Source organism: Protopterus annectens, chromosome 12.part0 (assembly GCF_019279795.1).
Source record: "Protopterus annectens isolate FY-2018-M chromosome 12.part0, PAN1.0, whole genome shotgun sequence".
In the NCBI taxonomy this organism is placed as follows: domain Eukaryota; kingdom Metazoa; phylum Chordata; order Ceratodontiformes; family Protopteridae; genus Protopterus; species Protopterus annectens.
Window position 1 is genome coordinate 1,504,851,468 of NC_056746.1, and position 11,400 is coordinate 1,504,862,867.

The following is an 11,400-nucleotide window of genomic DNA, read 5'->3' on the forward strand; positions in this document are numbered from 1 at the left end:
AGGCCAATAAAGCCAATCCCCACTAGCTATAGACATGTGTATTTGGTCTTTTTTGATCTTGTTAGTACAGCAGAGTATTGTTTTGCCACACTTTAGAAACAAACAGCTTCAAATCAAGCCTGATGTCCATAAACATTAGAGAACTTGGAAAATATCCCAAACAGCATTCAAACCAAAGGATAAAAGGTCACATAGACAAACCATCTACTTATACTGTACTGACAAGTTTAAAAAGGGACGGAAACATGTCTTAACATTAGGAAGCCTGCCAACAAGATGTGAGCAGCAATATTAATGAGCTTCAGTGATGGTGGTTATATATAGTCTTTTGAGTCCCTTTTAAATGGGCAAAATATCTAATTTATAGAAGGTTGTAAAGAATTGAGTTAGGAAAATGTATCTGAAGTGGCAGGTGGTGCAAGAATGTACACAGATATAAAACTGTAGTCCAGGGTAGAGAGGAAACTTGACAAAATTCATGGTCCTGATTATTCAAGATCTTCAAGACATAGCCACAAGAAAGTCAGAAAATACTTTACACAAAAGTGATGGAAAGCACATCAGAGAAGGCAGAGCAGAAAAGTTTGGTCTTAAGAGTCTTAGTTCATTGTTTGGGGTCACTATGAGGAAATCCAAGCTTTATGTGCCAAAACTGATGAAATGGAGAAAAGGCAAATGTGCTATAACCTGCATTTAGTGAACTCAGGGGGAAACAAGAAGGAAATGGACTAATCACCTATATAAAGGAAAATTATCCACAACATTCAATCTATCCATTACTGGAGGCCTTGACATCAAGCGAATACATAGAGCGCTGAACCCCAGGCATTCATTTAGGACAAATATAATGTTAAACTATAGATATGAGCTCTGGCTGCAGATGAAGATTTGGAAATGGAAATTCAAAATGCATCAATGGATGAAGACTTACTGCACTGCAGTGTACAGCCATTAAAAAGTGCTAGAATATACACATACCTACTTGAACTATTCAATAATGCTAGAATACATACATACCTAAGCGTGCTAGAATAGACTCATACCTACACGAACCATTAAATAGTGCTAGAATACACACATACCTATGTGACAATAGGAGGTACTGCCAGACATGCCAGAGGAAGTAGAGCAGTAGATGTATAATGTATGCCAGAACAACTAGCTGGAATTGTGTAAATAATTATATGTAATTTGTATATCAAACCGATCTGTAGAGCCGCTTGTGCTGAAAATGTATTTGTGAGGTTTGCTTGTGTTAAAATATAGCAACAGTGCACCCTGCTGGAAGAAAAAGAAATGTACATGTATTATTGTAACTGAATTAAATGCATAGGTTGTAACAGCATATATTAGAAGTAAAGAGGTTAATCTTAATCCACACGACTTTGCAAAATATATCTGAAATTAAATTAGTTTATGGGTTAAGCCATAAAGATGTTATCCCACAGTTTCAAATGGAGCCAGAGACACAATGTCTGGGCTAGAGAATAGTTGGAAGAGTGAAATCGTTTTATGGTTTTATGACTTTCAGCAGCTGCACCACATCTGAGAAAAGCTCTGTCTGTGTGTATTGTAGCACATAGGTGCTAAACCCTGGTAGCTCCTAGTGATGGGGGATAGTGCAGGAAACAGAGTCAGATGACCAGATGTATGTTATGTCATTCTGTACAGAAATAATGTAATGTTAGAGGAGACTGAAGTCTCAGGAGCATTCTGTATTCTTTCTTGGATCTGACAACAAGGACTTGCTTTATTCAGTAAGTAGGAACAGTGATTATTTTAGTCAATCATGAATAGATAGTGAGACTAGCTAAATACTGTTTTACTATAACTGTGTGAAACTTTCCATCTGTATTATTTTTAATATTCCCTGTGAGTGAAAGTATCATGTTTACTGTAAATAGATATTTACTATTTTCTTGTTCTTTTATTATTTATTATTAAATACATTTAAACTTTTCATTGTGACTGGTCATTTTTAGACAATATTTACGCTTTGAGAGTATTTGCATATATTTATTTGGTGACAGCTCTGGCCACTCCAGACGCCTTGCTATTTGGTCAACATTACCATTTGTATTAATATTAACTTGTACACAGTAAAATTGGGTACCCTTGTAAGAGCCTTAAAATAGCTGGCAGGGGTTCTGGTAGCAGTGAAAACTGCCTTATAGTCTGGGCAGAAGGGGGCACAACAGATGAATCTGTGTTAGTGTTCCCAGGTGTGTGTGTGTGTGTATGTGGGTGCGCAAATCAAATCTCAAAGAGTGTGTGTGTGTGTGTGTGTGTGTGTGTGTGTGTGTGTGTGTGTGTGTGTGTGTGTGTGTGTGTGTGTGTGTGTGTGGGGTCAGCTGCTTGGAGCAGGGACACAAAGCACTGGTTTCACAGAGAGGGTGCGGGAGGACTTAGCTTGGAACCGCAGCTAAGGATTCAACTCTTAAGATGTGCCAGTGGGGAATCTTATTGGGGGTCTGCACAGATAAAGAGTGGAACCAGCCTCCTGACTGAGTGTGTTCACTGAGTGTTCTTAAGGGAAATTGTGCTTGATGCAGGGAGGTCTCCATCTGGAATTACTGAGTGTATCCATTTGTATTCCAAGTAAACATCCCTCTCCAGTGTGAGTGGTGAAGATTCAGGCTCCTTGGTTACTGGCCTAGAGTGTGGACTTCAGATATTGGTGAGCAGTGGTGTGGATATTGAATTTCTGTAAGCAGTTGTCACTAAAGGTGTGCATTCTCTCAGAAGCCACACAGTGAACATCCAGAGTTTCATATCACAACAGTTTTTATTTATTTTTTGTCAGTTTAGTTTAGTTAGGAAGAGCAGGCAAAAATATCATCAGAGGTTTATGGCAAGCTGACAAAGAACCAGTTGGCCAAGGTGTGCTAACCCAAAGGACTGGTGTATGCCAACCTGACTAAAGAGGAAATAATTTCAGCCCTAGTTGCAGCTCAGACCAGCAACCAGGAAGATACACAGTTTGGTGATGTTTGCAGCCCTCAGAAACAGGACAGCCTCGCATCAGGCTTTGTGCCCACTGAATGATGCACAGCAACAGTTATCCCACTCCACAAAGGGGGAGCCACCACTGATCCCAGGAACTCTCGACCTATTAGCCTGATGAGCCTGGTCTGCAAGGCCATGGAATGTATCATCATGGAACTCATAAACAAAGACATTGGTAACCTCCAAACCCTGGATCCCACCCAGTTCGGGTTTGTGAAAGGCAGATCATGCCTCCTGAACCTGATCGACTTCTTTGAGGCAGTCACCAAAGCCATAGAAGAGGGTAAGGTTGTTCACACAGCCTATCTTGACCTCACCAAGGTTTTTGACACCATCCTCCATTCTGGAATTATAGCTAAACTCACTAAACTAGGTATAAATCCCTACGTCAGAAGATGGGTTGCCAACTGGCTCACTGACAGAACCCACACTGTAAAAGTTGCAGACTCCAAATCTGACTTCAAAGCAGTGACAAGTGGAGTGCCACAGGCTTCCATCCTGGGACTTCTCCTGTTTGGTATCTACTTCTCTGAAGTACAGGCTAACACAGAAGGCCTCTGGCTAATGAAGTTTACAGATGACTGCAAACTAGGAGCCATAGTCAAGTCCCCAAATGATGCAGACATCCTACAGAAAGGCCTCACTGAGACAGATGCCTGGTGTCAGAGCCATGGCCTCAAGCTCATAGGCAAAAAGTACAGTGTGATCCCCTTTGGTGAAAACTCTGTACCCGTGAACTACCACATAGGCAGCAATCTACTTAACACTGAATGTGTGATAAGAGACCTTGGGACCCAGGTGGACAGTAGTCTCTCCTTTCATAGTCACATCACCACAGTAGTCAGCAAGTCCTTCTACATGCCACACCTCATCATAAAAGGGTTCTCATCCAGGAAAAAAAAGGTCATTGTTCTCCTCTACTCGACACTCATTAGACCCATTATAAAGTACAACACCCCTTTTGGAATGTACCTCACAAGACATCTGCAGCAGCTGGAAAGGCCACAGAAGTACCTCACAAAGAGGATTACTGGCCTCAAACAAATGCCCTACACTGACCGCCTCAAAAAACTCCAGCTTTACTCCATAGCATATCGCCTACTCCGAGGTGATCTCTACCTAACATATAAAGCTATGTTAAACCCAGAGCTGTTGGACATGCTACACTTAAAGAAATCCCAATCCCTCCGAGCTATACGCTCTAGGGACCTAAACCTTATCACCACAATAAACAGGACATGCTGGAGGGATAGATTCCTGTCCCAGAGACTTCCCATACTCTGGAACAGGCTACCCATCTATATCAAGCAAAGTTCTTCATTAGCACTCTTCAAGAAAAATCTTGATGAGTGGATGGGAAATAGGAAATACACCCCGGGGATCACTTCTGTGTCTCTGCTCAACAGTGGCACAGGAAAATAACTTTCTTGGGTGTTGTAAGCCAGGGAGCCTTGTTGGCTAGGCTTATGTAGGCCCTTGGGCCGATAGACTAGTACCTACCTATGAACCTATGACAGTTCACCTTTTCCACAGAGGGCTTAAAAATCCATCTGGAGTTAAAGAAACTTGAATTGGAAGCCAAATGTATGGAATTAGAATCAACAGAGAGACAGTGGCATTTGGAGGCTGAAGAAAATGAGAAGCAGCGCCAACATGAGAGGGAGATGCTGACTCTTTGTCAGGGTCATGGAGGTAACAAGGAAGGGAATAACTGAACCCCAGAAGCAATAAAGGTCAGTAAATTTCTTCCACAATTTACAGAGGGTGATAATTTTGATAGTTTTATTCATACATTTAAAAGGGTATGTAAACAGTATAATGCTGACCAAGGGCTGTGGGTACAGTTCCTGACACCATTACTCCATGGTAAAGCTGTAACTGCTGTTTCTAAATTGGCTAGTATTGCTTGTCTAAACTATGAAAACATCAAGAAATGTTTACTTGAATGCTTTAAGTTAACACCTGAAGCTTACAGAAAAAAGATTCATGATGCAAAGCAGATGAAAGTGTGTGGGATTATATTGCTGAGTTAAGCACTTATTTTCATAGGTGGGTGAGTGGGTGTCAGGTCACCACTTTTGAAGGGCTGGCAGACCTTTTGGTGAGGGAAGAAGCCCTTAGCACTTTACCTGAGGACATGCAATTCTGGTTGCAGACCGAGAGTGCAACTCTGCAGATGAGCTGGGGAAAAAAGGGAGATCTCTACTTAGGAAGCAGGGCATCACTACACAAGAAAGGTATACCCAATGCTGCACATGGATATAAGGGAACTCATGGTGGACAACCTAAACTGCCGCCATCAGAGTCAACCAGTAATAGGAGAAGCCACTAGTTCAGGTACACAGCCAGGATCAAGGGTTACATGTTTTAAATGTAACCAGTGGGGCCATGTAGCATATAGATATCCATGGAGGCAAGAAGGGGATCAAAAGGTGGGGGAGACAGCAAGTGGGAATAACAGTCTGCCAGTGGTGAGTTGTCTGAAGACAACAGGGGCACCAAACTATCACAAGAAGTTATATCCTATCTTAATGGATGGAAAACAGTCCACTGCTAAGACAGGCACAGTCTCTGACATAACCATTGTGAAGCCTGCGTTGGTTAAAGAGGAACAGTACTTGCTTGGGCAGTCCACTCCAGTCAGAGCTTTAGGAGGGAACCCATTCCAATTGCCATTCGCCGGGGTTCACCTTGACTAGGAGGGCGGAAAGGGAAGCAAGCAAGTAGGTGTGTTTGAGGATATCCCTGCAGATGTCTTGATAGGGAATGATTTTGATATTGCAGTACCTCATGTGCATGCAGTTACACGTAGTCAGGTTTGAAGACAGGCATGTGGGTCTGGTAGTCTAGGGGAGACCCACACAGACCTCACACCTGAAGTCAGGGCTGGTGGTATGGCTATTTCAGGGAAAGAGCTACCCTGTAGCATTGATCCTGAAGGTGAGCCATAGCTGCTGGTACGTACTGATGTTCCCTTGGACAGAGTGACTGCAAGGGCAGAGGAGAGTGGTAGTACTCAGGCTGACAGTGAGGCATTGCTGTTAGAAGATACCAGACTTCCTGTGGAAGGGGAGCTGGGAAGGGTCACAAAGGTAGAGCTGAGACAGGCTCATCTCTCAGACCTTACACTAACAGGCTTGAGGAAGGTAGCTAGGGTGGCACCTGATTCTCAAGGAAAAGGGGAATCTGTATATTGGAACAAAGGGTTATTGTATAGAGAGTGAACCCCTGAGGGAGAGTTAGTGGGTGAGGTAATACAGCAATTGATAGTCCCTAGAGCCTACTCTCTGGCACTTCTAGCCATTGCCCATGACATTGCTTTTGCAGGTCATATGGGCATAAAGCATACCAAGAGACGTATTATGCAGAATGTTTACTGTCTGGGATTGGAAGAGATGTAACAGAATACTGCAGGACATGTGAGCAGTGCCAAAAAATAGGCAAGGCAGGAGACAAGGTCAAAGCTCATTTGATGCCTTTGCCTGTGATTGAGGAGCATTTTCAGAGGGTAGCTATGGATATTGTTTGGCATCTGTGTACCCCAAGCTCCACAGGAAAGAAGTATATCCTGGTGGTAGCAGATTATGCTGCTAGATACCCTGAGGCAGTTGCTCTGTCCTACATTGAGGCAGAAAAGGTGACAGATGTTTTGTTAGAGATTTTTCAGTAGGGTAGGTTTCCCAAGAGAAATACTGACTGACAGAGGTGCCAATTTCATGTCAGACCTGCTAGCTTGTCTGTGGAAGCACTGTGGGGTGAAGCACCTACTCCTACCATCCCCAAATTAATGGTCTTGTAGAGAGGTTAAACTCTACACTAAAGACCATGCTATGGACATTTGCAGATCAGTTTAAGATACAGTGAGACAAATATTTGCTCCATCTGCTGTTTGCTTACAGAGTGGTACTCCAAGAATCTACAGGTTTTTCACCCTTTGAGTTGCTGTATAGGCATAGGGTAAGGGGACCTTTAGATTTGATTCATGATGAGTCGGTGGGTGAGTGTGAATCTCACAAGGTGTCTATTGTGGCATATGTCCTAAACCCCAGGATAAGGCTCAGGGAGCTCATTGACTTGTCCCAGGAGAACCTGGCAGGAGCCCAAAAGCAGAAAAAGGTCTGGTATAACAGGAATGTTTGAGCCAGAGAGTATGCTGTGGGGCAGCAGGTAATGGTTCTCATTTCTGTCAGACACAATAAGCTAGAGGCAGCTTGGGGGGCACTTGAAAGTGGTAAGGAAGATCAGTGATGTTAACTACATGACAGAACTGCTAGGCAGGAGGTAAGGGCACAAACTGTACCATGTCAACATGATGAAACCTTTCCATGATAGGGAGGTTCCAGTGCTTGGTATCTTCAGTAGGAGGCAGGAGGAGTCTGAGGGGGATCTATGGCTACAGTGAGCCAGCCAGCAAAATGCTAAGTTAGTAAAGTCAGAATAAACCTATCCTGAACTTTTGAGATGCTGGCAGCTGTTAAATCTTGTGTGCAGCTCCAGATACTTGCAGCTCCATATTGAGTTCTTTCAACCTGAAGAGGCTGATTTATGCAGAGAGCTACAAGGCCTACAGAGTGCGATCTTTGACAAGTATCCAGATGATGTCATAGGGGATAAAATGGAGGTTTTGTTTGACAATATAAGTGGGTATGATAAAAGGCTATCAGCCATCAAACTTAGGAAAATTCAAAGAGACACATTTGATTTCCAAAATAGTAATGTGTTCTCTTGGTCGAGAGATGGTACTGGCTATAGTGTTCAAACTCAGTGCTCAACAGGAAGTGGGTGGAGGCCATATAACACAGGAATGAATGAGTCATACGATAAATGAAATCAGTACAGGCACATACAGTTTCTTCGGCTACTACAAGAACTGCATCAGTATCTGAACCAGTGGCCAGCAATTCACTAGATATTCAAACTGGCCATTCTAGTGAGAATGTTGTTAACATCAAGTCTTCGACCAGTACTGGTACTGACAATGTTATTAGGCCTAAATTGCTGACAATGGTACACAACAGTCATGCTAAAGCAGCAAGAAATCTGCTTGCACCTGAAGTAGTACATTCTACTTTTTTACTGAAGGATCTACTCCCGATCAGTGGGAGATCCAGGAATCGGTATACCAACTCGAAAATGAGATGTGTGCACAGCGAGGAGGAGGTAATAAGGACAGGAAAGAGGCAGAAACAGGTCTAGTATACAATGTCTCTTCTGTTATTTTAACTGAAGAACAACTCTCAGTTCTAAACAGAGGTTTAAACTTTGTCCCAGCTCAACAAGTTGATCTTGTTGATGTACTCAAAATATCTACGCCTGTTTGGCAGGACATTGACACTAAAAAGTATGTTTCCTGATAATATGATGACTGAAGGTGCTTTTAGAAAAACGAGTACTTTTGTTTCTCCTATAAATTCAACTGTTGAATTATTTCTAGATATTTGTGACAAGCAGATCAGGGATAAGTTCTCTGATGATCACACTAAAGGCTTTATTAATTTGTCAGTGAATGAGCGGCAAGCACTTTTTGAATTGAAACGCATGAATAGTATTGAAATACGACCAGCTGACTAAGGGGGTGGGATTGTCATACTTGACAGAGATGTGTATATTGGATTCATGTTGGATCTGTTAAGTGACTTGAACACCTACTCCCCTATCACAGGTACCATGTTGAAAGGGATTATTGACAGAATACAGTTTTATGTGTTTGATCTGCTTATGACAGGGCTAATCTCTGAACAACTGTTTGAATATTTCAAAGCAGATCATCCAGTAGTACCCTTTGTTTATGGCCTTCCGAAGATACATAAGAATTTACACCATCCACCCATGTGTCCTATAGTGTCCAGCAAGGGCTGGGCAACAGAGCCACTTTCTATCTTTGTTGAAGAAAATCTCCGGATTGTGCTAGACAGTTGTCATACTGTGCTTAGAGATACTAAAAGTTTTTTGCAAGAGCTGAATAGTCAGTTAGATGTTTTATCTGATCATTGCTTTTTTGTCACACTTGATGTAGCCTCTCTTTTCACTGTTATCCCCAATAGTTGGGGGATTGAGAATATTAGAGAAATATTATGTGCCAATGGCTTTGTTACTAGCAAACATGAACTCATTTGTGCTCTCTTAGAGATTATTCTTGAGAATGTTTTTATTTTCAATGACTCCCATTATATACAGAAGGTTGGCGTGGCTATGGGCACTGCTTGTGCCAATAGCTATGCCAACCTAACACTTGTGAATTGGGAGACTAAGTTTGTTCTCTCCAATAATAGATTTTGTAGTTCGATAAAATGGTTCAAACGTTTTGTTGATGATATTATTGTGCTATGGCAAGATACAGAAGAGGAGTTAGTACAATTCTTACAGTACCTCAATGGATTGAATGACTTTTTGAGGTTTAAGTATACATATTCATCAGAAGAGATTGATTTTTTAGATGTGAAAGTGAGTAAAAATGCCCTGTCATCTGTTTCCACTACTATATATAGGAAGGACGTTAGGAGGAATAACATACTCCACAACAGCAGTATGCATCCCAGTTACACAAAGTGTAATGTTTTAAAAGGGCAGATTTAGCACATGATGCATCTCCATAGTGATGATACACAGTTAACTCTTGCACTAACCAAATTGAAAGAGGAATTTATTGAGAGGGGGTATAAGCCCACTGCCATTTACTCTCAGATTAGTGCAGCTTGGGTGGAGAGAAATAGAAGATGTAGACCTTATTTTGAGAATGTTCCCCCAAATGCCCAAACAAATGTTGGTAGAGCTGTTGATTCTCCATCTAATATTATCACCAGTAGTACTGTAGGGGTTAGGATGCCACTAACTTTTGCTAGCAATGTGTGCATGGTATGTGATGTTATTAAGAACAATTGGGGTATTCTCTTGACTGATCCTGCACTCAAAGATGTTATAGGTCGCCAACCCAGTTTTACTTTCATTATTAACAAATCTCTTAAGAACTAGTTATGTTACAAATCCAAGGGTAGACAGAATGCTGTACAATCTGATAGAATGGGTACGTACCCATGCAGGAGATGTATGGCTTGTGTGTGTATATATATGGGGGGGCACTTTTGTACATCCACAATTGGGCTTTAAGATTAGCGCCACTTTATATGCTGATTGCCATACCAAGCACGTTGTATATTTTTGTTTCTGTACTATCTGTTTTTCATTCTACATAGGCAAAACAAATAGAGCCTTCAAGGAGAGAATTTTAGAACATCTAAGAGACATTAGGAATACTAAGGAAACAAGTGCATTGGCCATGCATGTTGCGAGAGAAGGCACTGCACATAAGTTTAATTTTTTTGTTCTAGAAGTCATGCATGATAGTATTAGAGGTGGTGACATCAATAATAATACAGAATCAGTGGAACAGAAGTGAATTATACATTATCAAGCTGACAAACCACTAGGTCTCAATAGCAAGGTGTCTCTGAAGCCCTTTTTAAAAGCTAGAACACTGAAACATTGACCAAGTAGTACCAGGCTTATGTCCTTGGTTTCTTATATATATCTTTGCTATGGTTTTTTATTTTATATGTCCACAAGATTGACCAGTTTTATATACATATTTTTAGACAGATTTTATTATATGTGTGTGTGTGTGTGTGTGTGTGTGTGTGTGTGTGTGTGTGTATATATATATATATATATATATATATATATATATATATATGTATATACATATATATATATATATATATATTTTTTTTTATATATATTTTAGTATATTTAAATGCTGATACATTTTAGAATTTATATTTATGTTTATGTTATAGACCAGAGTCAGTTTTAATTATGTACTTAGCAATTTTTGAGCTGCAATTTATGTTTTATGGTGTTGCTGATTTACACACTGATGTTAGTTTCTTCACTGCTTAGACAAGACAATGAATGTGTTAAATTGGTTCAGTGATTAGTGTGCCTCATTGGCTGCTAGAATGTTTAAAGATGTGACTTGAGGTTTAATATTTTGGTCTGAGGAAGCGGATGTAATCCGTGAAAGCGCTTACCTTGTTGTGTTGCTATTAAAGAGTGCTGTGTTAGAACCAGTTTGTCTTTTTCTTCACTAAAATGTTAAGTTACTGTGCTGAAGCCTAGGGTTGCAGGCATATGATAAGACAGTGCAGCACTGTAGTGGGGTCAACAATGCCAAGGCAGATGGGATCTCAAGACAGGGTATGGGGTAATGTATTCTGAGATAGGCTTATTCCTCTTAAGCAACATTTCTCAAAGGGGACTTAAAAATCTAGCTTGAGTCTTCAAAGGAAGGAGATATGATGATAGGAGGTACTGCCAGACATGCCAGGAGAAGTAGGGAATTGATGTATAACTTATAACAGCACAGCTAGCTGGAAGTTTATAAATAATTATATGTAA